The sequence below is a fragment of the Aythya ferina genome, assembly GCF_964211825.1.
Source record: "Aythya ferina genome assembly, chromosome: 3".
NCBI lineage: Eukaryota > Metazoa > Chordata > Aves > Anseriformes > Anatidae > Aythya > Aythya ferina.
This window is the reverse complement of record NC_140298.1, coordinates 22,248,619-22,273,873: the sequence shown is the minus strand read 5'-3', so window position 1 is coordinate 22,273,873 and position 25,255 is coordinate 22,248,619. Positions and strand designations below refer to the sequence as shown.

General features: G+C 43.5%; 1 long non-coding RNA gene across 4 annotated transcripts in view; it reads left to right on the top strand.

The window, feature by feature from the left end:
• Positions 1-25,255, top strand: part of LOC311434028 — a 224,997-nt gene that overhangs the window by 140,902 nt on the left and 58,840 nt on the right. For all 4 annotated transcript variants that reach the window (XR_014691213.1, XR_014691214.1, XR_014691215.1 and 1 more), the window contains exons 5-6: positions 17,774-17,838; positions 19,149-19,383. This is a non-coding gene — a long non-coding RNA (uncharacterized lncRNA). The remainder of the gene's footprint in view (positions 1-17,773; positions 17,839-19,148; positions 19,384-25,255) is intronic.

Here is a 25,255-nt window from a genome sequence, read left to right as displayed (position 1 = left end):
TCTCAGGCAGAGAGATGAAGCCAGAAGTAATCTGATCTTCACAAGCATCTGTTTTGGACAATTATTGATGATTAAATTTATTAGCAACCACTGGGAACACACAGCTCACACTTAGGATCTACTTTCTGTGGAAAGGAGTGCTTTGACAAAGCTGTGTCTGAAAAGGAAAAAGAAAAATGAAAAGATATAAATCTTGATACCATTTGTTGCTTAGGATCCATAAAGAGATTGCAGGAAACTGTGGAGGCACTGAGGCTTTTATAGCAAGGTAGGCAAAAAACAATTTCAACTTGGAAACTTCTCTGCTAGCACTTGATTTTTATGACACGTTGTGGTTGTACACAGGGAGAAGCTGAAGGCAAGGAAAAGTACTGGCCCTGAAGAGGGTAATCATGAATTGTGAATGATCAGTGTAGTGTGATTCATCTACATCATTTATGTCTATCTATGGAAAGATCTAAGAACATCAAATACACTCACCCAATAGTGCCAATTATTTGTTAAGTAGTGGATTCGTCACCATCATTATTAATACTACATTACAAAAGTAGTGGCCCAGATGAGGTCAGGGTCTCCTTGCCTCTGTTTTGGTACAAGTGCACAGTAAATCCTTGCCTGCTCAGACAAATTTGATCAGCTCTAGTTGTGTGCTTGTACAGACTAGCTGCATTCGTCTCCCTTGCTGGGAATTCTCTCCCAGCCCTGGCTGACAAAGGAGAAGTTACTGGCAAAACTGTCTCATTATGTTGTGCTGGCTGCACAGATGTGAGCCCTGTTTCATTTAGAAACTCTTTCTTTGATGGCTAAGTCAAAAGAGGAAGACTTTAGTCCACAGAATGGACAATTTAAGCATGGAGATCTGAGGATGGAGGTACAAAAAGTCTCTGTCTTGAGGCTGCACGTTGGCTGTGGGATGCAATGAGGACCCCTCAGGGCCCCATCCACAGTCTGTCATTCATGAGCAGGCATGGTGTCTTCTTCCAGCACTGTGGGGACAGGCTGCTCCCAGGCTGGATCCAAGGGATGGAAAGAGCCCAGGGCTTGCCGCCACATTCAAGGCACCACAAAGCACGCCTGGCATTCAGCAAGCGCACGGTTCCCAGTCACCGTGTGAACACTAAGGGAATGTTCTTTGCCACAGTGAAGTAAGGGGGATAATAGCCCTAATACGGCTGATCCCTCTTTCTCCAGCCTGCATGCTTTTCTTTATGTTTGGCCTTTATTGCCAGTGGAACCACTCACAAGAATGTTTTGGTTAGTCTTGTAATTTCCCATCTAATGGCATTTTTAAGAGATTTGTTAAATAGAACAAGGCTGCCTGTTTATTGTGGCATGCTTTGTTCTTTCTTTTTTTTCTTTACTTTTCAGGGCTTTTTGGTGTTTGACTTTGGGTGATGCCAATTTTGATTGCCCTCCTGGGGTGTGTAGTGAAAGTTTGGAGATGTTTCTGGCTGTTAAACCTCTGGCCAGAATCCCCTTAGACTGCCTAATTGCCCTGTGCCTCAGTTTCCAAATTATGTGCTGGGGTGTAGTGTCTCTGACATATTCCAAATGTTAGCAAAGTAAAAACACATTGGACATCCCACACTCCAGACTTATCTGAGTGCTTAGGCATATGAGTATGGTCACTTTCATTACCTCACCCCCTTAAAAGAAGTTATCCTGGGGAGATATCACAGGGATGTGCCATTTGGAGCCCAGCCTCAGGCAGCCCTCTGTCTGCTGTCTGGAGAGAGCACCAGGGCATGCTGACTCCTTGCTGATTGCGAGTCTGGGTTGGTATCTGGATCTGCACTGTGCATGTGCTTCCCCTGTGCCACAGCATCTGAGGCCAAAAGGGGTTTTTGATAATGTTGTAAGAACAGATAGGACCAGGTAGGACCAAAGACACTACATTCCCATCTGCATTTTGCTACACTTCTTCCACAGAGAGTGGCATTGTTAAATGAACTCATGTAAAATGCTTGAAAGATGAACCGATGAATTTAGGACCCAAACCATCCTTTCCTTGCATAGCTGCAGTTTCTAGTGCATATAGGTGAGGATGGGAATGACTTGAAGGCTGGTTTTCTAAGAGGGGCAGGGTGTTCCCCAGTTGCCTGGGTTGATCACACACCTGCAGCTATCTGTGTTCTTGATGACTTTTCTTCTGTTTGATGTCATCTGAATGAAGAACATGCTTGTATGGTGTACTAAGGAAAGCAAAACTCCCTCCATGTAGACAATCTAATGCTGTAAAAGCTGTGAGAACTGAGCTTGGCTGTTCTTTCTGCCCTGCAGTAAATGGCATACAGTCACTTTCCACAGTGAAGTCAGGGCCTGGCAGAGCCATCACTGATGTTAGCAGGCATGAGGTTACTCTCTGTATGCATGTGCTCAGTTAGCATGTCCCCTAATTTATTATCTGCTAGGGTAGGCTAGTCAAATTACAAGGATATCACTAGGAAAGCAGCAACAGCATCAGCTAGGTTATGTGTCCTTGGTTCTGCAACCAAGTTCAAGTTAACAAGGATCTCAGGCTAAGCTGTGTCTTCTGGCTCCGTGTGTGTGACCTATTTAACCACCTAATAACCAGGACACTGCTCTCTGTGTGCCACACGTCTGTCCAAGGTTACTGCTACCCATAAGGACAGCTAGCCTTTCCAGGCCCATGTCAGCACTGGCTAGTGTAGGCGTACTTGTGGAATCCTGCTTTTGTAGTTCTCCTTTTCTTAATGTCATAGTCTAAGTGCTGCTCTGATTTAAAGAATATGTTCATTTGTTTACTTGCTTGCTTTTTGTTTTTGACAAACAATTCCCTTCTGTTCCCCCATATCCTCTCCTAAACTCCCTTCTTTCAAGCCAGAAGAATCAACTGCCTTGGGATTCAGAAGTAGTTTGAAGTGGGATTTTGGGTTGGTCCATTAAGGACATGGAAAGATCCCAAAGTCAGGGTTTGAATGAGGCCTTCGTTTCTCCAGGGTAACTGAAGTTTAGAACTGGAGTTTCATCAGGAGTCCTGGTTTGTCTCTCTCAGGTAGCACCAATGTGGCAAGTACAAATTTGCTTTTTTAACCTTTGAAGGAAACAGGAGTGGTTGGCTTGTATCAGAAGAAAAGTGTTCACGTCCCACTGATTTACAGGGAAGTTGTACATTTAATAATGGAGAGCCTGTTTAGGATCATGGAACATCAGGAATATCCTGAGTTGGAAGGGATCCACAAGGATGATTGAGTCTAATTCCTGGGTCTGCACAGAACCACACCAAAATCAGACAATATATCTAAGAGCGTTGTCCAAACGCTTCTTGAACTCCAGCCGGCTCAGTGCCATGACCACTGCCCTGGGGAGCCTGTCCCAGTGTCCGTCCATCCTCTGGGTGCAGACCCTTTCCCTAACCCCCAGCCTGACCCTCCCCTGTCCCAGCTCCATGCCCTTCCCTCAGGTCCTGTTGCTGTCCCCAGAGAGCAGAGCTCAGCGCCTGCCCCTCTGCTCCCCTCGTGAGGGAGCTGCAGGCCGCCATGAGGCCTCCCCTCAGCCTGCGCTGCTCGGGGCTGAGCAAACCAAGGGACCTCAGCCTCCCCTCATATGTCTTCCCTTCCTGACCCGTCACCATCTTTGTAGCCCTTGTAGCCCTGTATCTTGTTACTCTTGCACACATGAGCCCAGGTGGCTGAGCTGAAGCCTATGAAGATGTAGATGGCAACGGATTTGTTAAAGTATCACATCACAAGCACATATTAAGTGTCTCACTCTTCTGCTGGTGAAGGAGCCAAAAGATGAAGTCCTGAAGGATCAGTTACTGTATGTGTAACCCTTCTGCCAAGGTATGACTGGCAGCAACAGGAGACACATTCAGATTTTACCCCATCCAGAAACACTGTGCTCAGTGGGCTGATTTTCCTGGCACAAATCAATTGCCTGAAGAAGCAATGTTTTGTAAAGGCAGGGGGAACAGGAGAGTGTCCAAATACACTGTACCTCATTCTTTTTTTCCCCTAAAGAATATCTATTGATTTAAAAATGTAAAACAAAGAACCCTGACTTCATTCCTCCTTTCTCCCTGCCTCCCACAGGCTATTCACTCTGTGCCCTCACTCTGGAAGTAGTTTGGGTGTCTCTTTCTTTCCCTTTTTCTCAGGAGAGGTGGATAAATGAAACGGTGTTGGTCAGCTCAGGTTGACCAACACTACACTGACCTCAAACTGTGTTCTACTTCATGACAAGACTCTTTGAAAAAAATGTTCCCCATATACAGTAAGAAAAGATATATAAAATCAGTATGTCTAAGAAGCCTTTGGTTTATTTGCTCCCTTCTGAAACAGGGAGGTTGCTTTTTCTCTGGCCATCAGGCCTGCTGAAGTTTGTTGGGTTGCATACTGCCACTTGTGGTGGGGTAGCTTCTGCCCTGTGATGAAGGTATCTGCAAGCACTCATGTAAAGTCTTTGTAGCAGTGAGTGTCTGACAGAGGCAACTAAGCAAAAAGATGCACAGGACACTGCCAGACACAAAAACAAGGATAGCTTTCTTCAGGGAGAAGGCTTTGCTAGGTTTCAGTGTGGGGTGCCCTTTAATGAGAGAGAGTAAGAAAGTGAGGATTTAAAATTAAGGAAAAGGAGCAGAAAAAGAGCAGAAAAAGTTATGAAACATTGACCAGAGGGGAAAAAAAAAAAAAAAAAAAAAAAAGATTTTAGCACCAGATTCCCTCTGGTGCATCAGGAAGTAGCACACTTTATATTCTTCCCAAGGTTTTCAAAGATTTCATTGCTTTTGGTTTTTCTTTGTACCTGGTCATCTTGCTTGGTGCTTGGATGCAGATGGATAATGTGTTCTCCTGATGTTCAAAGCAGTCATGTAGTTACAATGTGTGGCACCTGCATGTGGGCAACATACTTTAGCCTGTAATGAGGCTACAGGAGACTGAGCTCTGAGCTTTGGGATTGGGCAGTGATACGATCAGCAGTGCTGCTGTATGGGGATGTGGGTTTTATACGCACAACGATGGAGCTAAGAGCTGGCCCAGGGACCTCCTTTTCTTTCTCCAAGGGAAAAGGACAGAGGCAGGATACTCATGTCTTCTGCACCTTTTCCTCCTGCCTGAGCTGCTCACTTGTCCCACCCCCTGAGGAAGGAAAGGGCTGAGGAAGGCATGTGGGGATGGTGGTCCTTGGAAAGCCTCTCCTTTCACAGATGATGATTGTCCCTCCTGAGGGGTAGAGAGCAGCATCCAGCTCTGAATTTGACTCTGGGGGGGGGGGACGACTCATGATCTGGAGCTTGCATTCACAATGTCCTTAATATATTGGCTATGAATAAGCAAGCACAAGAGGAAGGAAACAGTGAAAGATTGAGGAGAGACCTCATTAATGTATATAAATAAATGAGGGTAGGGTGTTTAGAGGATGGAGCTGATCTCTTTTCAGTTGTGATTGGGTAGTGAAGGGAGAGAAAGGCACAGGGTCTGAGAGATGTACGATGGTACGTAGGAGATGTGGGGCTGGCTTTTAGGGGATTTTTGGGTCCCCAAACTCCATCCCAGAAATGAGCCCTGCTAGCTCTTCAGGATGAAGCAGGCTCAGCATAGACAAGAGGTGCAGATGGGCCCCTGGCTTCCATTTTGTTTGAGGCACTGATCATTCAAGGCTGATTCAAAGGCAAGCAGTTCTTTAAATGACACATTTTATTGCTGTTCTTTTTCTTCTTTTGGTGATTAAGAGAAAGAGTGTCTGGGAAATGAGCATACCTGAAATCAGCTGGTAATTGCCCTGTATGTGACCGTTCTGCCTGAGGTCCTTGCATCAGTTACTTTGTGATACCTCTTGCCTGTATGAGTTAAAGTTTTGATGGCAGTCTTTTGGCTGGGTCAGAGATGTAACCCTTGAGGCATTTAACATCCTGGAAGCTTGATTAACACTGAAGGGAACACAGAGGTGCTTTAGCTCACTGCTATTTTCAGTTCTCATGCATCAAATGCATGGAAACATGGCATGAATTCACAAAGGAGAATATTTAATATCAATGATGTAATACTGTGGTGTTGGTTCGGTGGCTTTCCAGCATTATTCAACACATCTTTCTCAGCAGAATGATCTTAGTGAAATGAGATTTTATTAAAAACAAGCAGCTCAGTGTATCGTTAAGCATTCAGAGCAACATCTCCATTTCCTTTCTAATGCTGTGGTGCTGAAAACATCCAATTTCAAAAGTGAATGTTTAACTACAAATGTAATTTGCAAGAAAAGAATTTTATTTTTTTTGATCTTTTTGAAATCTGCTGAAAGCATGCATATTTGCAGAGCAGCCTTTCTTGCAGGGTTTTAATTTTCTTTTTCTTTCAAAAGAACTGCATAAGAAAGTTGTTCAAGTGATTTCTCCCCAGCTATTCTGCTGAGCGATCCCTAATTACCCTCAGCATTTGCAAGGTGAATGGTACTCTTATGTAATCAACATTAATAATTCAGCTTCATCCGAGAAAGCTTATTGCAGCTCGTTCTTTGATGCCAGAAAACCTCTACTAAAGCATTCATTCTCAATTTAATTCATAAGCTCTTAATAAAGTCAGTCCAGCAAAAGTATTTTGACTACTACTGTTAAAAATGTTGCTGAAATTGTTTCAGATTGGCAGTGGTAAACAGGTATTGTAAATTTTAGTAGAAATATACTTTCACACTTTGTTTTTGATCCTCAGGATTATCTTGTTTGGTTTAATAGAAAATTCCATAGAAAACTGTGCCCATGAACTTTCTCTTTCCTTCCTTTCTGGATGCTTGCTTTCTTTCTAACTGCCCTGTCTGGGGAAAATGTTGCTGTATCAAGTGATCAGTGTCAATGGAGATGAACGGTGTCGATGTTCTTTACAAAACAAGTATGGGAGGTCACACAAGATTTCCAGAGGGACTTTCCATCACATTGAGCCACCACAACCTACTGTTACCAAATCATCATGATTACTGGAAGATAATGGTATTGTTCTCTTTCATTACAAGAATGGGGAGAATGCACTGGCAGACTGGTCTGATCAAAAGTACAATGTAAAGAAACTCCAAGGAGCTTCCACCATTTTATGGTAGATAAGGCTTTCTGTAACAATGAGTTTTACTCTAATACTGACCTGCAGAAATGTAGATGTTCATCTCAGCATAGTCTGGGTGATCCGACATGAACAGAGATCCCCTGAAAGCACTCCTTTCTTTGACACCACTGTGCTTTCTACGAGCAGCTGCTAGATATGGATGAATTTATACCAATCATCAAAATTTTAATGTGTTAACTGATCCCCTTCTCACTGTTTTTAAAGGGATGCGGGTAGACATTTGTTGTCTGGGTACAAAGGAGGGAGCTGGTGATGTGGCAGGAAGGTGGACATACCAAATGAGTTTCACAGGCTAGAGGCCTTCAAGGTCTAACCGCTCATTTGCAGCTGGGACTGTGTGTCACACATAGGTGTCTTAGACACTTGTGCTGGCTAGTGGAAGAAAAATTGGTCTCTTTTTTTCATCCTATCATTTATAATTATTACTGAGATTTTCAAAATGTGGAAGAGTCAAGGGAGGTATTTGCTGTTTGAGCACCTGTGAAAACAGTTACTCTGACTCCAACATAAACAATGAAAAAAACATCACAGGGAGCTTTTTAGCTTTTTTTTTTTTTTTTTTTTTTCAAGGAAAACAAAAAAGGTACCTCTGCTTGAAATGCCTAATCCTGCAAATGTGTTTTATGGAAGTGCCATCATTTCTACAAGGTGTTATAAAGCTCAGCTGTTTGAAGCAGTTTTGCCTTATCTGTGGAAAATGAGAGTCCTGGTGAATGTTTCTTCACACTTGCCATTTCAAGACTCAAAATATCATATTCACTCATAGCAGCTGAAAGAAATTATTTCTGCTAGGTAGAAGCATAGTCTTTTTATTTCTCAGCTTTTCTATCTCTCAGAGGGGTGTAGTTTTTGCAGACCCCATAGGTGCACTGCAAAGATCACTGGCTTGTAAAGTTCTTTGATATATCAGGATGTGAGATGTTGCAGGAGAAAAAAATACTTTGATTATACTTGTTCACTTGTGTAATATGTCCATGAGCACTCATGCTTCAGTATTAGCATTCCTGGAGTCTGTCAGTGCTTATAAAAAAACCCACTAGTGTTTCTTTTCAGGCTTGATTGTATCTGGGTTAAGGTTGTCTGCTTTCAAAACTGTGCGGTTGGATGTCTCTGAATTGGAAAGTATTTGGCTGATACTGAGGATATTCTTTTCTTTTTATTATTTTTTTTAAAGGGGTAGATGATCCATTGAAATGATTGTAAAACAGAGGCAAAGAACGAGCATGCAGTGTCCTAGTCAGGATGATAGACAGCTGGTGCTTGGGTTTCCAGCTGAAGTATACCTGCATGGCTTGGTGCAAACCAGACATGGCTTGGGGCTACGAGTTTGTGGTAAATCCTTGCCAGGTTTTGAATTGGATGAGTTTTCCAACTGAGCTGTTCACTTCAGCCATTTGGAAGTGGCTGTAGCTGTGTTTGGGTCCTCCTGAGTGAGATGGAAACCGGCTGAGAAAAGGCTGGAGCTAGAGCCACGACCTCACCAATTGCTGGCACCACTCTCCCTACACCAGGACGGAGCTTCTGGTATAGCCAGAGTGGGATAATCTTGTACAAGTTTTGATCTTTCAATGAATTAACAGCCTTGGGTTATTTTGGGTCAAAAGAGTCTTTTGTGCTCCAGACAATTAGGCTCATTTGGATCAACAATCTTTTTTTTTTTTTTTTTTTTAAATTATTATTGTTATTTTACTTTTTTCTTTTTATTGCAACAGTTAAGTTTTTGTGAATTTATTATTTATGATTTAGCAGTCCAGGTATTAAATATTACTATGATTTATTTATTTATTTATTTATTTTTAATAGAGTCTAGAAAGCTTATCTGGAACAAAATATTTCTTCTAGGTTATTTCATAGAGGTCATTTCATGTGAGTCTATTCATCAGTGTGCTTTACTTGCTTTAGGCTTATCATATGATGATGTGTAACCAATCAATCATGAACCATTTGTGGTTATTTTGCACATAAAGCCGGCTTTTTTGTTTGTTTGTTTGTTTTAGTATCCAGACTGGTATGCATTTTTGTTGTGCTTTTCCATAGTTGAGCCATAGAAAAGACCAGTTGTTAGTCTCTGAGATATCTGTCTGCTCAGGAAACTGTATGAAGAAAACAAACTGCCTCCTTAATTAGAAAGCTACGCCTGCTTCTGACTTGAATGACTAAATATTCCTTTTTCTCTCAAACTAATGTGTTATTACTCACATGCGAAGTCTGCTTGTTTTCAGCAGGGATTACTAGTTCGTGCTGTGTGGGAGGGCCCAGCAGGAAAAGCTGTGGTTATTCTTGGTTGTCTTTGTGAGAGGAATCTTCTTGGAGGCTCAGCGGCCTTCAGGGCTGCCATGCAGGAAAGGCAAAGTGTGATTTGGGACCCCACTGGTGGTACTGGTGGAGCCTTCTGAACCCTGAATCCACTCTGCATTTGAAGTCATAGCATTGTAAGCCCTTGTTTAAAGAAGAAACATCAGTCATTCCTTGTAGCTACTTGTTGCGAATGATTTATAAACTTAATGGCTGTTGGGAAAAGAACTGTGTAGCACGAATTTCAGGAGGAAAGAGAGAAGGATGGTAAAGTTACATGGAGAAAAAATGTAAATTGGGAAAATTGCTGTTACTCAGAGCAATCCCTCTGACCCATGAAAGACGTGAGAGGTCCATCTACTCCTTTGCACTGTTTCTCTGGGCTCACGACATTTCTGAGGGTTGGAAAATATGAGTGCGGATTGGGAAGGAAGCTGTGGAGTCCCCTGCAACAGTCAAAACCAAGGGTAATTATTAGCTGCATATGAACATGAGCTAATCTGGAGCTCATGCTTCCTTCATGCCAGTTCTTATTGGCCAAGAGCAGCTGTGAATAGACAGAAAGGGATTCAGTGCCGCTGTCAGTGCCCTAGTTTAATCGTCAGATTAGAGAGAGCCTCTCTTCTTCTTCCATGTAGCTGCATTACTCTGCAATCTTGTGACTTTCTCTTTGTGCTCAGAAACAGTTAATTATTTTGTTGCATCCAAATGATATATTGAAGCCTCGCTACTGAAGAGTCATATGATTAGCAAAACTCCAACAATTTTGCCTCTGTAGAATAGAGCTGTGAAATACAGCATTATTATCTGAAGCAAATAGCCTCGCTGATTTTCTGCTTGTGTGCATATACACATGGCCTCTGCAGACTTTGAAGTGTAGCAGAAAAGAGAAATTAATTTGCTGTTATTTGAAATTTAGTCATGCCTGCAGAGAGAGGAGTCCTTTTGGCATGAGCCTGTAAGCAGTCACTACCTAAAAAATAAAATAGAAGTAATGGAAAAGATGAGTGGGAAAGCGTAGAGAGATGGGATTGCTCAAGGTCATTGGAAAGGGGTAAGGTAAGATCTCCTGCGTTGCATCTGTTGGAATAGCTGCTAGGCCACATGTTTCCTTAACATGAGAGTCACCTTTCCTGCAGCCAAGTCATAGGTTCTCTTACTCGGTGAAGACAAGCTTCTGCTCTAGATCAGATAGCAAGGACTTGAGCACTGATTGTGCACATGCAAGGGAAGCACCCCATGCAGCAGACCTGGGAGCACACCGATGCTTGATTCCCTTAGCCAAGCTACACCCAGTTTAGCCATGCTCTGGTCATATGGTGCCTTCATACCACATTGGTGACCGTGACACAGGAATATCTTGTTGTATCTTGGCTGGGGACTGGGGACAGGACATGGGACACTGATTCATACCTCAGTTCAGGGTCCTGGGATCTTTCTTCCTAACTCTAGTATGGTATTTACACCTGTGGGTGTGTGGCAATGGCAGCTCTGTTGGTGTTTACTCACAGATAGGTGTATAAGTAAGCACTGGCATCCACTGGCTATCCATCTGGTTAAGGAAAATTTTCTATTTTATCTATATTTTGTATCTCTCTATATATCTATACATAGAAACTTACTTATTTTACCACTAAATATCTTAGCTTACACAGGAGCTCTGTTTTTCAAGGAGTAGCCATTGCTCCATCAGAACAAAAAACTATTTGGGCAAATGTTGTCTCCAGTAGTAGCATAAGCATGGTCAGGAGACCAGAAGATGTAACAGTGAGGATAAAAGGACATCTGTGTGTGTGTTCACACTCCATTTTTTTCCAGTGTTTGGCCAACTCTATTGATGTGAGCTGACCACAAGTGAATAGGACAAAGCTTTTGGCTCTTGCTGTGTACATTTTGCTCAGCTCCACTGGAAAAGCTTTTAAGATCTATTTGCTACTAATCATTCTCAAGCAACGAATGAATGGGAAAGTATCATAAGAGAATGATTTACTGTTCATCAAGGATAATAAATGAATAGAGTTATTCACTGGCAGCCACACATCTCTGGCTAATCCTTTTGAAGGTCACTCGTACCAGTCGCTAGTCTCTCATTGCATCTACTGCAGTAGGGAGCAGCACGTCAAGGATAGGGAGTTGCTTAAAAAGGTGGGATCAGGTCTGTTCGGTGGCCTGTGTTTGCTCTTCTCACTGATCCCTCCACTTCACATCACCAAGGACTAGTAAAGGGAAGACTGGAAACAGATGAAAATGTAATACGCTGCTTAAATTATTGAAATCATCTCAGCCCTAAAGAAAAGAGCTCTCAGCATTAATTGGTCTCTGAGGAAGTCAGAGAACAGTTTGTTTCTGGATGTCCTCTCATGCCCAGATATTACACTAACCAGGTTGCAGGGCATCTGCACTGGTTTCCTCTTGGTGCAAAACCATCTGACTGGAGAACTAGATTGCGACATATTATTAGCATCTTTATTATGTGCTACTTCAAGTTCTTCAAAAAAACCCCAGTTTGGGTTTTGTGTTGTAATTTCCTTCCTCAGTTCCAGAGTCGGACAACACCAGAGGCGAATAGCAGTGTGACCTCACAGACGAGAAACATCCAAGGAAATTAGGCTGTTGTAATGACCTGGTAGGTGTGCTTGGGCACTGTTCACTCTCTGGGACTCAAAGAGACAAACAACTGTGTATTGCCTGCCCAGCACAACTGCAGCAGTCTTCTGGTGGCTCTGTTCTGTGCCTGCATGGGCCTGAGCTCCACGGGAAGTACTAAATGACTACAGGTCATTCACAGTGGACTAAAAATATAGTTTGTGTTTCAACCTAAGGGAACCACTCACCCGATGGCATACGGCATGCCAGGAGGGGCTGAGGTCTTCGAGCACATGGGTGAGAGCTGGGGATAGGAGCAAAAGTGAGTAACACATTCCCAGCTTGATTCCTTGCCAAAAGGTCCGTGAGTCATCTGATGTAGACATCTACAGAGCTGCTGGAAAAGGCAATATTTCTTTCCCATTTCCCATAGGTGCAAAGTGGTTGTGCCACCTGCAAGAAAGAAAGAGGTTAAAGAGAAACAGCAAACTTTTCTGGCTTTTTTTTTTTTTTTTTTTTTTTTTTTTTTTTTTTCCTGCCTCCCTTCATTGCTTTAGACAATCAATTATTTCTGCAAAGTTAATTTCTACTGGCCCTCGTCGGGCTTCTTTTCTGTCCCTGCAAAGGCCACAGCCTAGAGTGACTTGCTGCCATGGTTAGGGGTCAGGCTCCTGCCTTCTGCCAAGAGATAGACCAGATGTTGATCCCATTACTCTGAAGGAAGCAGCTCTTAGTTAAAGACAACAGGCCACTGCTTATATGTACTAACAAGGAGAACTGAGTAAATAGTACCTTTTTACAGCACATGCAGTGCCTGAATCTTTATACAGTTTGGTTGGTAGCACTCCTGTTGTCTGCTTGGCCAGGATGTCAACCTGTGTGTAGGGCTGAGTCTGAAGCCCTGCAGCTCTGTGAACCCCTTTGTGATCTGTTTGTTTTCACTCTGGGTTGAGAGCAAACCCAGAAGAGCACAGACTGATGGTTGTGACCTTGATCCACTTTCAGAGCCACAACACACCTTCTTCCTGTGCTGCGGAAAGTAACTACTGAGGTCTTGACTGATGGGTCTTAGAGACAAGCACTGAGTGAGTCTATCTTGATAGAAACAGCAAGTGTTTATGCAAGGAACATCATTCTTGTAAAGGCTGTACTTGATCCACAAAAGGACTCTCTTCTGTGGGTTAAAGTCAGCACCCACGGCATCATACTGATTCTTCTTCTTGAAAAGTTTCCCCAGATATCTCCTGTGGGGATTTCAGGTGTGGGCCACAGCAAGGTGCTTACTGACCTGCTGATGTCCTGTCCCGGGGGAAGTGGGAGCATGTTTGTATCATGGACCCTGCACTGGCCCATCAAAAACAGGCAGTTTTCAGAGGGACCATGTTGCTGCTCTGCAGCAAAGCCAGTTGAGAGTTTATTTTTGGAAGGCTGTTAATAAATAAAAGGACATTGAAAATACAGGTCACAGAGTACAGCAGTATCCTCTTCTGCTCTTCTCTGCTGGGCTCAGTGGAGTGATACTAATCTGGCCTCTTTCCCCTTTCTCTGCAGCCTTCCACTTCAAAACCAGTTTTGCATGCATTCAGGCTGCAGGGAGGTTGTGGGAACCTGGTTTGCTCACCTTTGAGCTCTGAAGCCTGAGTCCCCTTAAGAACCAAAACTGGAGCCTCCTTCTCTGTTTCCTCCCAGAGATTCCTGTTTTCATCTCAAGGGAGCAAAGCCATGTAAATTTATTTTATTATTTTATTATTCTATTCTATTCTATTCTATTCTATTCTATTCTATTCTATTCTATTCTATTCTATTCTATTCTATTCTATTCTATTCTATTCTATTCTATTCTATTCTATTCTATTCTATTTTTTTTTTTCTCAGAAAACCTTCCCTGCCCGGAAATTCCCAGTGATAACAAAACCAACCAAGTAGCTCAGTGCTACAAGCCCTGCTGCACACATGGACCTTGAGCACAATGTCAGCCAAGCTGATGACTGCAGCTGTGCTTCAGAGGCTTAGCTTGTTGTTATCAGGGTTCAGCAGGCAAACAGCACCCTGAACTTGGCTGCTGCACAGCTCCGGCTCTAAAATCCTCCTTCTTGCTACCTCCAAGTTCAAACAATACAAGCGCCGCTCTAGTTAGGAGTACAGGTGGATGAAACCCACATATGGAGGGGACACAAAATTTGGAAGTTAGACCATACTTTCTTACATGGTTGAATTGCCCTCTGGCAGTGTCCCCTTTGTATTGCTGTTGTTCAGCTTTCCCATCTCATTCTCCTGCATCAGTAACATTGTCCTTCCATCCCCTCCCCTAGGCACACCATGCCATTGCTACTTCATTTGCCATCATAAATTCATCTGGCAATGCCTCTGGTGGGTTTCACTTGTCAGGTCACACCAGCTTTCCTCACATATCCTTGATTATCCAAATTACGGCTTTTTTTTCATGCCTTTGACCAGTCAGTATCCTGGTAACACTCTGACAGAAGGGGAAAGGGCACTGTAAATAAAAATGGCTCTGCTTTGCTCATCTTTCTCTTCTTCCCCACATCTGCTCAGCCTCATTCTGCTGGACTGACCTAGGCAGCATCTCCTCTTGAGCTGCCTGTCACTTCTTCCTCTGCATCCCACCCCAAAGGCAGCTGCTGCCCCTCACCTCCCCTGCTGCATGGGCACCTCTCTGGTTGGAAGTGGTGTCAGGCACTGCTCAGCCCTGTGGCTCACCCATTCCATAGCTTCTTTTCAACTCTGTAAGCCACTTGAGTCTAAATGGGGATGGTTCTCTTGAAGAGGACAAATAAAAGGGGTGTTTCTATCCGCCCTTGGATGAAGAGGAGATACCACGGGGGTAGGTGTGGGTGCTCTGATTTCTGCACTACAGCAGGACAAATCTTTGTGAGATTCCCTAACAGAAATGGAGAAGAGTGGGCTGACCTTTGCAGACTGTCTGGGTCATTTAGTGGAGAAATTTTCAATGAAGTTCCTAGAGGAAGGTCTTTTGGGCTCAAAACTGGTTCATCTGGACATCACATGGCATTTTATCATGTTATACGTAACAGGGAGGAGAAAGGGCAATGGAAAGAGAGATTTTTGTCAGTCCCTCTCAGCTGTTATATTAGACTTGGGTAGGGAGGGGTCATGGCAAGAGCCCAAGTGGAGGGAGAGCTTAGGACAAAGGGACAGCTAGAGGGGGAAAGAGAAAGTAATTGTAACCTGCCACAGCAGTGACAGATAGCAAATTCAAGTAGCCAGGCTCATGGTGCAGCCAATTAATCTGCCAGTAGAGATATGAGAACCACTAATATCTTCTTTTGCCCCAGGGTTTATTTCTCCTTATTTATAACACCATTACTGAGAAAGACACATTTCAGAACTACAGCTTTTTTCGTTTCAGAAGCAAGGAATGGCATGTTGCTCCACTGAGGAGGAAGGTTCCTGAAGTGAGATATGAAAAAAAAAAGTTTGTTAGCTCAATTGGAGGAAAAATGTGATTGAAGGAATCTGAAGTAGATGTACTAACTAATTCAAGATAATGATATTGAAAAAGGCACATTCTCCTTGTGATTTCCATAATGATGGAAGTGAATCTATGTCCAGCCCTAATCTTTTAATCAAAATGTTCTAAATCATCAATTACTGGCAATAGCCTTTTTTTTTTTTTTTTTTTTTTTTTTTCCTTGTACTTTTCTGAGGTATCTCCCACTGAGTGGTTTGGATTTTGTTTTGTTTCCTTTTTTCTCTTCACTGCAGAGTCGCCTGTTTGCTGTACATTAAATTTTCAGTGAGAAAATTATGTACTTACACTTATTAAAGAAATTCCATTGTGAGTTTCAGGGTGGTAACCAAGACCCTCTGATTTTTATTTTGAACAGGGAGGAGTCAATAATATTCCAGATATCCCTCAGCCTCCAGCCAGGATAAAATGCCAGATTAACAATGTACTGTGGATGTTAATGGAGAAGTTGGATAGTGAAGACAAGCCTTGTGCTCATTTCTAACACTGTTTGGGCATTTATGAAACACTCTGTGCAAATTTGAATTCCTCTAGGATGTCGTAGCTAGTGCCGTTTTTACTGAAGACAGAGTCTGTTGACCACATGAGGCCATGGGGCAGCTAGACCACCCAGGACTCTTTGTCATTTTCAATAACTAAATTATTTACCAGAGGGCAAATTGTACCATCCTAGCATGTAGAATATTCATTCTTCTCTGGACAATCTTATAACTGCCTCTTTAAAGAAATTATACTAGCTTTCAAGTCATTTGTTCGTATTTGATTAGTTTGTGCTGTATAAGAAAATGAGGAGTAATGCTGAATTATAAGAAAATAAGTTGTGCCAGATGTCTCCTGTGCTATGGAGAGGATGCCTAGGTATTCCCTAGGTATTAATCCTGAAATGTGATTTTGGAAATGCTGAGCCTCAGAAGTTCTCATAGACTCATGGTGAACTTGAAGGCCAGTCACAGCATGTTGGGAAATGAGGTACTCTTTTCTCAATTCTCCAAAGTTATGACATCTGGTTGTAACGCTTGAACTTTTAAGTACTTTTCATGAAAGAGTGCAAGAGACCACCCAGCATAGCCACCAGCCCGGTGGTTAGGAAACTCATCTGGTTCTTCTGGTGTGACTCTTTTTCTCTGTTTCTGGTTTTGAGAAGAAATTCAGCCTGAAGCTGGAAGAATTTCATCAAATCCTATTGTGATGAACAGTATTGCATACCAAACGTTAACATGAGAAGGGGCATGCAGTTGTAATGACAGCCGTGAGATCCGTATGTTCCTGTTTCTGCCAGGACCACAAAAGTCTTACCAACGGTACTTGAAGTGTCGTGACTTCCATGAGAGATGGTGTGTAAAGGATCTTGCAGTCATATTAAATATCAGAAAACTTTCTGGTAGATGCTAGTGACCTGGGTTTTGGGGACAGTTGGTTCTGGAAATCAAGCCACAAGTAAAATGGCCAAATTTGCACAACAAGTCAGCAGTGGAGAGAGAGCAGTGAAGTTAATTCCCGTGGTCTGAGATGTTGCAGTCAGGCTCAACTTCCTCTTTGCATGTGTGCCGCTCCTTGATGGAGGAATGGGGAGAGAAATTAATACTGATGTTACAGTCAAGTGCAGCTTTACAACCTACAGCCCTCTATAGCGGGAGAAACCCAATGGCACAGACCATTCCCCAGGACCTGTAAGGAACAGTCACACGTTATGAAGGAGACGATCTGGCCCGGTTTCTGCATCTTTCTTCTTTTCTCTGGCTTCCCTCTCTGTAAATCACTCCTGCACACATTTTATGCCTACCCAACAGATACAGAAATAATTAAACAGCTTTGGAGAGGAAGTGTTTCCCGTGATAAACCAATTCTCTCTTGGTACTTAAACACTGTGGAAAATTGACTACAATTTGACTCTGACAGGATTAGGGGTCCCCAGCGAGGGATTTTACGGACTCTTGAGAGACACCTGCTGCCTCCCCCTGCGTTCCTGCCTCTTGCACCACGGTGGCTCAGATGGATTGCCTGAGTGCTTGCCTTTTCATGTTAAGTGGCAGGAAAGCAGCTTTGCAAAGCAGAGTAATCATTGTGCCAGTCTGCAGGACTCACTGCCCCCCAGCCTGTGCTGAGCAAAGTTCAGCAGCTGCATTGCTGGCCATGATGGTGCAAGGTGGGGTTCTGGCCAGTGTTGCTGGACAAGAACAGTGCTTTTGCAGTCTAATTAAAAATATGCCATTGACTTGGGCTTTATGCACTAGTAGCAGTGACAGAACTTCTTTTACTTTCCTTTTTTTTTAATTTATTTTTTTTATTTTTTTTATTTATTTTCTAGGTCAGTGTGTTAGGAACCTGGAAGTAACAGGATGCTGTCATGGCCCCATGGGCTGTGGGAGGAAGGTGAGTGTTTTTGGGGGAGGTAAGTTGTGTGGCCCAGAGAGCTGTTGCATGGGGGTATGGGGAATGTTTCTTTCCTGAAGTCCATTAGTGTCTAGTGAGGGAAACCAGGCCTGGCAATATGGTCCTACTGGTGTGGGCTCTACTCTAAAACATCTTCTACTCACATTATAATTTCTAAAGGTTTAAGACCTGATACTGTTATGTGCAACTGGACACATGGCTTGTGTAACAGCACAATGTCTCATAGTGCTGGGGGAGAAAACCACATCCGTAAAGGCTTTACCTGCTGAGCTTGTATTTTGGATGTTTAGTATAAACTACTGGGGCGTGTTCAGCCAACTCTGAACCTTTCCTTTTTTTTTTCAGGTGTGCCAAACTAACACATTTGAGCACACTGTGAATGAACTGTTTATGTCTGCCAAACAGATTTTGTTCTGCTTTGCTTGCTCAATAATGCTTCTGTCTTGTTCTATTAGCAAACCAAAGTCACCTTGGGTGGAGACAACCCAGTATGTTCAGGATTAGAGCTGACAAATCTGCCCGGTTTTCCTGAGATTGGTTATTGCTTGGTTTGTTTTGTTATAGAGAGAAACAAATAATAATTATAAAAGCTCTCCTTACTAACCAGAGGCTTTTGATCCTGCCTGTGAGAGCTGAAGAAACTGATGAGATGAGAGTTGAAGAAACTGGAACTGAAGCCCTTAGTAGACTTTCTCTGAGGGTCCCAAGTTTGTAGTTACTACACTATCCAGCCTTGATTTAAATGTAATATTAATAATAATAATAACAATAATAATATACAAAAATAACAATATATATAATAATAACAAAAATATAATGAAAATATATATACTGCAAGTTTAATTCACTCCTGCAGGTGGAGAGGACTAAACCTGGTGTTTAGGTCTTGTGGCTTTGTTTGCTGATGTCCAGCTGGGCATCAGACTGGGATCTTGTTTCCATCACTGGTGGATTTCCTGGGTTCTGATGAGTGTTGATCTTGCCCTGCCTTTTGTTTGATGAAAGCTACATATTGCTTCTCCCCTTCCCTCTCTTTGATACAGCTTTTTCTATGGAAGCTGCAAGGGGTTAGCATTTCTGACAGCATCTGGCTTGGTTGTAAATATTAATGGGTTCAAGACTGACTATGTAAAACATGAAATGTGTTCAAAACCAAATCATGAAAATGTGCAGGAGTTTAAAATAAGGTAATAATAAAGATAAAAATTGTATCAATTGTGCTATTGAGTGCTAGTGGGAGGTGGTATATGAGGGCCTTTTCTAACTCTGGGACCTCATTTGCTGCCTAGGCCCCAGCAGAAGTACATTGTGCTTTCTTCTGAGGATCTGGAACTGCCAAGTCATCGCCTGTGAACTGTGTATGACAAGGAGGAGTGAAACTGGCTTTGAATTAACTGGAATATACATCAGAGTGCCTTAAAGCTTTTGTCAAGTCTTGTATCCCATTAGTCCCTGTTGAAGAGGAAACCTTAAAGACAGAGGAATTGTTAATGCTCTTGGGGAAGGAGGAGAAAACTACTTAAGGTAAGATATTCAGGTTAGATATTTTGAAATAAATGAAATGGTGCTTACAACCCTCCATCCCTCCTGGCATCTCTGGGGGTTGTCTGTGAATGAGTTTCTGGGACTGAACCCTTCTACATGGAGGGGGAAGCTGCTGGTGTCATTCCTGTGTATGAAAGGGGGAGGCCTTGAGAGCTGAGATGAGTGTGTGGTTCATATGAAGGAGCGATAGTGGGTCTGTATGTGGTTTAGCAGCAACAAAACCAAAAAAGTGAAAATTCGGACAAGAACCACAAACCTGGGGTCTGGTTTAGAGAGAATGGCTTTTCATGCCAAAATTCAAAAACTCAGCCCTTGTGAGAAGATCAGAGATGGAGGGGAAGTCTGGGAATGGAGACGGGTGGTATCTGGGGAGGAAGGGGTGAGGAAAAGGCAGAGCATGTAGCTGGAAGCCAAATTCAACAGACTTAAAGTGGGTGTTGGTCACAAAGAGATAAGAGGGAAATCAGCCTCTAGGATGAGGTGCCATGGAAATTGTGGATGTTTTATCTCATACTCAAATCATGAGTACCTGCCTAGCCTGAGGATGAATTTTAGCCTAATCTCTCTTTAGAGATCAAAACTGGTGTGTTTGTCAGTGAATTCTGAGAATTTTTTGTAGGCTTGAAGTAAATGCCATAAACTGATATCACAGCTGGATTATTACAGTCTGTTATTTCATAATAAGGTGCCAAATTCCCTCTGCCGTTGGAGCGGGATAGCCAATCTTACTCTAAAATCTGATCCATGCTAGCAGGATGTTTATGTGCCACTGAATGTGATGTCTTTGACAGGAGAATATGCTGCTGAGTTTTTTAAATCTGAGTGCCCTTTGTTTCTGCAGGATAATACCATGTGTACTGACACTAAATTAAGCTTTAGGGAGCTCAGTTGATTCTTCTGATAATCTGATAGTAGAAATCACAAGCTTGTGACATCATGGTCAAATTTCCAACCAGAACAACACAGATTTTTGAGACTGTTTTGCATCCTACAGTCCATGTCTCTGGAGGATAGGAGGAGGAAGATTTGGAGCCCAAGTATTTGGATCAATTCATCATATGGTTCATGCTTCTCTTTCTAAAAGAGAAATGGGAAAACTGAAAGCATTTTAACACTTCCAAAGTACTTACTTTTATTTTCCTTGAAACTGAATGTTTACTACATTTTAGAAGGATCAATTTGTCTCCAATAAAACCTCAGTTTGAGGCTTTGTAAACCCTTCATTCAGCTGGGGATCGATTTCTATTTTAATAGGCTTATCTGAGAAAATTATTAGCCTGTTGGTTTGGCTAGGAGGGGGAATATCTGTGTCTTGAGAATGGAAAAATCAGATTTTTGAACAGCTTTATTTCCAATTGTCACTTTAATTGCTGGAAAATTCTACAAATTTTTCTCATGGCTTTTTGAAAATTAGAACTGTTGCTTTGGAAAGAGCCTGATAAGAAGGAAATTTGTCTTGGCACATATTGCTTCTGACTCTGTAGTGCTGAAAAGTTATTTTGCAAGATTTTGCCTTTCACAAAACTGGAATGAAATATAGTCAAAGCACAGATATGTTTTGCTCTCAGAATGGGGCTACTTGCATTCCAACTTTCTTTTTTCTTTTTTTTTTTTCCCCTCCGCATTTAATCAGAAAAGAGATAATAAAGAACAACTCGGAGTACATCAAAATCTGTTACATTGCACGGTCTGGAATAAGCATAAACAAGAAGGCAATTAAAGTCTGGTAGCCCTGGCTTCTTAAAAGGAGCTCGGCAGGAAAGCTTATTTAGATAGGGAACGTGGGGCTCGTGGTGGTGAATTCAAATGACTTCAGAGGCACCTGTAATGATGCAGCTTCAGTGAGAGCAGTAAGCTTGGTCAATGCCCTTTTGGTTACGTCCCTCAGGACAGTAGCTGCAGGGTTGGTCAAGGTCACACGAAGTCTGTGAGTGGATTTGAACAGAAAGCATCTCGTGCCTTTTGAAAAGCTGGCTGCTCTGCACACAGGACTCCAAGAAGAGATAGGGCACATAGCTGAGAAGCAAGCCCTGGAGAAAGGATCTGTGTGCATCAGGCTCTGGGTTTAGATAAGATACCCTCCTCCTTTTGTTGAAATCCTTTTGCTTGGACTGGGCTTTCATCAGCAAGGAAACTGCCAGCCATAAATCTCATGTAACCAAAACTCCAGATGTTGGCAGGCAGTGAGATAAGTGATGGTGGTAATGGAGACCACCACTGGAAACAGGCGTGCTGTCCCCTGGCATGGCTTGCAGGGTGGAGGCCAGTCAATGGGAAGCACATTGGATTGTAAAACACTGAAGCAAATAAAACGGAGTTTACATGGCCCTTCCCCCGAATGACCTTCCCTGTGCATGCCAGTGCCATTGCCCCAGCACCTCCTCCCCACAGCCTGATGAGGAGCCCGTTTTCACTGGAGCCTGCCCTGCAGTGTGCTGTAAGCAATGGGCCTGGGTGCTTGTCAGCAGCTGGCTGCTCCTTCACAGACCATTACCTGCCCAGAGGTCCTGAGCCCCAAGTTGTCCTTCTAGGTACAGCTGTGAGTGGAGCAGGACCTTAAATTACAGCCAGAAAACCCGTAGCAGTGTAAAGCTGGCCGTAAGGGCTGGTTAGTGAATCTTTCCTTCCCTGCAAGTCTAATGCTGGGGCTCTCCATCCTTTGTGCCTCAACTGGTGCCTCGACGTGTGCCATGCTACTCAAAATGACAGGGGGGTGGTAGTGCTGCTGGGTGGAAAAACATGTCATTAAAAAAGGCTGACAGCAGACGGTGCAAAACCACAGCAGGCAGCATATTTAGCAACCTGGGCTCCCTGCTGTGTGAAGAGGTTAAGAGGAAGGAGAGAGAGATCATTCATAAAAGAGCAAGAAGGTATCACTTGCTGGTAAGTCATTTCTGTCATGCTGTTTCACGCAGAGCATGCTAGGGAGCCAACCCAAACCACAGTGGAAACAATAAATGAATGTGTGTGACTGTGCAGGCTGTGTAATAATTACTCTCTCTTCCTCTTCTCGCTTAGCTGTATTTCTGAGGAATAAGCACATCTAGTAAAACTTAATTCAATTAATAACCTTGCTTTTACTAAACTCCATTGAATTATTAAGTATTTGCTAGTGCTTCATTTATCTGAGTGGAAATTAAAGGTTTTTCACAGCATGGCAGTGGTTATCAACCATTTGTAATCACAGCATAAACCTGGGGGAAAACATCTTCTACCTGCATTTTCTCTCTAAACAAGGTGTGTCTCCTAAGTCACAATCTTTGTCTCACTTGCATGTGAGCTACGTGGAAGCTCTCTGTGCCTGGTTTTGCTTATTCATAGCCTGTGCTTTTGGTACAGCGAGTGCCCCAGGTGTCAAGTGGCATGGAGATGACAAACGCTCTGGGCTGACTGAAACATCTCTGGTGGTGGTTATTAATTTTGAGGCTTGGACCACGAATCATCACTGCTACAGCCCAGTGCTCTGTGCAGCTAGGGGAGTTAGAAATGTCTCTTTCAGGATGTGCGTTATTATTTTTGTCTCGAACCACCTGCTGAATGATCAGGAATGAGTCAGTGTCATGTACGGAATGAGTTCCCCTGGTGGGTCCCTTTGTGACTTGCTGCAGAGTGATGGAGGCGTGGGATGGAAGGGGAAGGACATTCCGGGTACAGAAAAACCCTGCAACACCCACCAGAAGACTCTTGAAAGTACCTCAAAGAGCAAGTTAGGAAGTGGTGTGTTGCTTAGCAAAAAGGTGAAAATAAGATAGGACACTTCCATCTGGGTGAGCAAAAAGTCATCAGGGTTGTAAGCGAAGAGGTCTGTGTGGAGCACTTGTGGGTCTGCCCTCTGTAAGTGCACCACTTGGTTAAAGTGGCTCCTTACCACTTCAGGAAAACTATCAGACTGGAAAGCCAGTCCTGATACTGGTGCCCACCCACAGTATGGATGTATTTGCCTGTATCTGTGGTTCAGGCTGTTTTCATGTTATCCTTATTCATCCTGCAATTAGTATCTTTATTGCTACTTCCAACACCTTTGTGGTTTTGTCTTCCTCCACTTACCTCCCCTTGGTCCTGGTCTGAATCTACCTCCCTCTAAGCAGAGGTTTGTCCTTGGGTACTGCCTGACCTGCTTTGCCAAGGTGTTTATCTTCTGCAATGCAGATATCAAACTTTTCATTTCAATGTTTCCAGAGGCAGGTTGGCTGAGGCAGCATGGGGGAAGGCTCCTTGGAGAAGCATGTTTGCCTTCACTGACCCCTCCAGAAATTTGGAAGGAAAGTCAAAGGGTGCGGAATATCAGACCAGGAGACGAGGACAAGGGAGAAACAAAAGTTCTGCAGCAGCAACAGGCACTGAGTCTGCTGGCTGCTTCATGGGACTTGATGTGAATTCAAAAGGATATTTATTACTGATGAAAAGAAAGCTAAAAAGGACTTGATTTTTCTGCTCTTAGGCTGCAAAATCCCACAGTGCCTTAGAAGAAATTGAAGTTCTTACATCCAGTGGTGGCTTTGAACAGGAAGGGGGAGCCTCTTATTTCACAGGGTTTGACTGTAAAAGCATCTTGTAGCCAGTAGTCAGCTCCTTGCAGGAGCCTTTAGCTGCATACCACAAATATAACCCCTGCTGCACAATATCCTTCCTCCTTATGGAGAAAAGATACAACGAAATGACAGTAAATGCCATGGCATTTCTGCATGTTATTGATTTGAGGGGCAGCTGCTCCCATTCCAGTTGCTGCTCCACCACTCGGCACCTGGGCTGCGTAAATTCACAGCAGATGAAATTCACATTTCATTTGCTGATGGTTGTAAAGGGGAGCCCAGACCAGCAGCGAATGCCAGTGCCAAGGACACCTGATCAAATCTAGTTGTGCAGATTCTTGCCCCCCTTCCATCGGCTGGGCAAGCTGCAGGGTGTTTTAGGGCTGCAGCAAAGCTGGACTCCCTGTCTTCTCACAGGCTGTACTAGCAGATGGGAGAAATGGGGAATACTTTGAGACGGAATGGATGCACCTCTTTACTGGTCATTCTTCCATGTCTGTGGAGCATTTTGGAAAGCTGATCTTTCAGTGTAGCCCAGTGTGGAGGTGATGAGCAGCAAGCAGAAGCCCACAGAGAGCTGTATCCTTCCTTCTCATTGCACACCGTGCTCACCAGATGAAAGCTCTGTGGTGTTGGAGAGTTCCCTTCAAATCCTGGCTTTAGCTCAGTTATTTGGAGCCTTGGTGCTCTGCAAAACTTCACCTTTTATCAACCCCCATGCAGAGAAGCTGAGCTGTAGTAAACGCCTGGTGCTGCTGAGCAGGATAATGCGTGTGATGAAAAGGAAGGTGCCCAACTCTCAGCTGTGCTTGTGATGCACACTTTGCCTAACCACAGCTGCTTTGTACTCAAGGACACAGTTTCAACTTTAACCCAGGCTGTTCACAGCTTCTTTTACCAGCTTATCCTTCTGAATGCTGCTGGCCATGTCCTGTCCTAGTCTTAGATTCTTTGCATCCTTCTGCCCCTCTCCCAGTGCTGACGGGAAGGTAATTTGGTGGTGAGAAGGGTCCCAGGCCAGAGCTGGGAGCCATGGAGCTGTATGTGATGAGGAAATGTATGTCAGCTGCCCTCAGTGTTTTCCTGAGGACAGGGACAAGTAGGGGCTAAAACCTTGTTGGCTGGTGCTGCTTCCTGAGAGTAGTGGCTCTCGGGTCTGCCTCAGTGATCCGGGCAAGTAACAGTGAATCAGGAAAGGGGTCTTTCCTGCAAAAGTATGATGCCCCAGCAACGAGTCGCCATTTGCACCAGCTCCCTCTGCTCCAAACTATTTCCCTGGCTTCAGAAATACTGTCCATCTGCCCCTCTCATGCTCCATC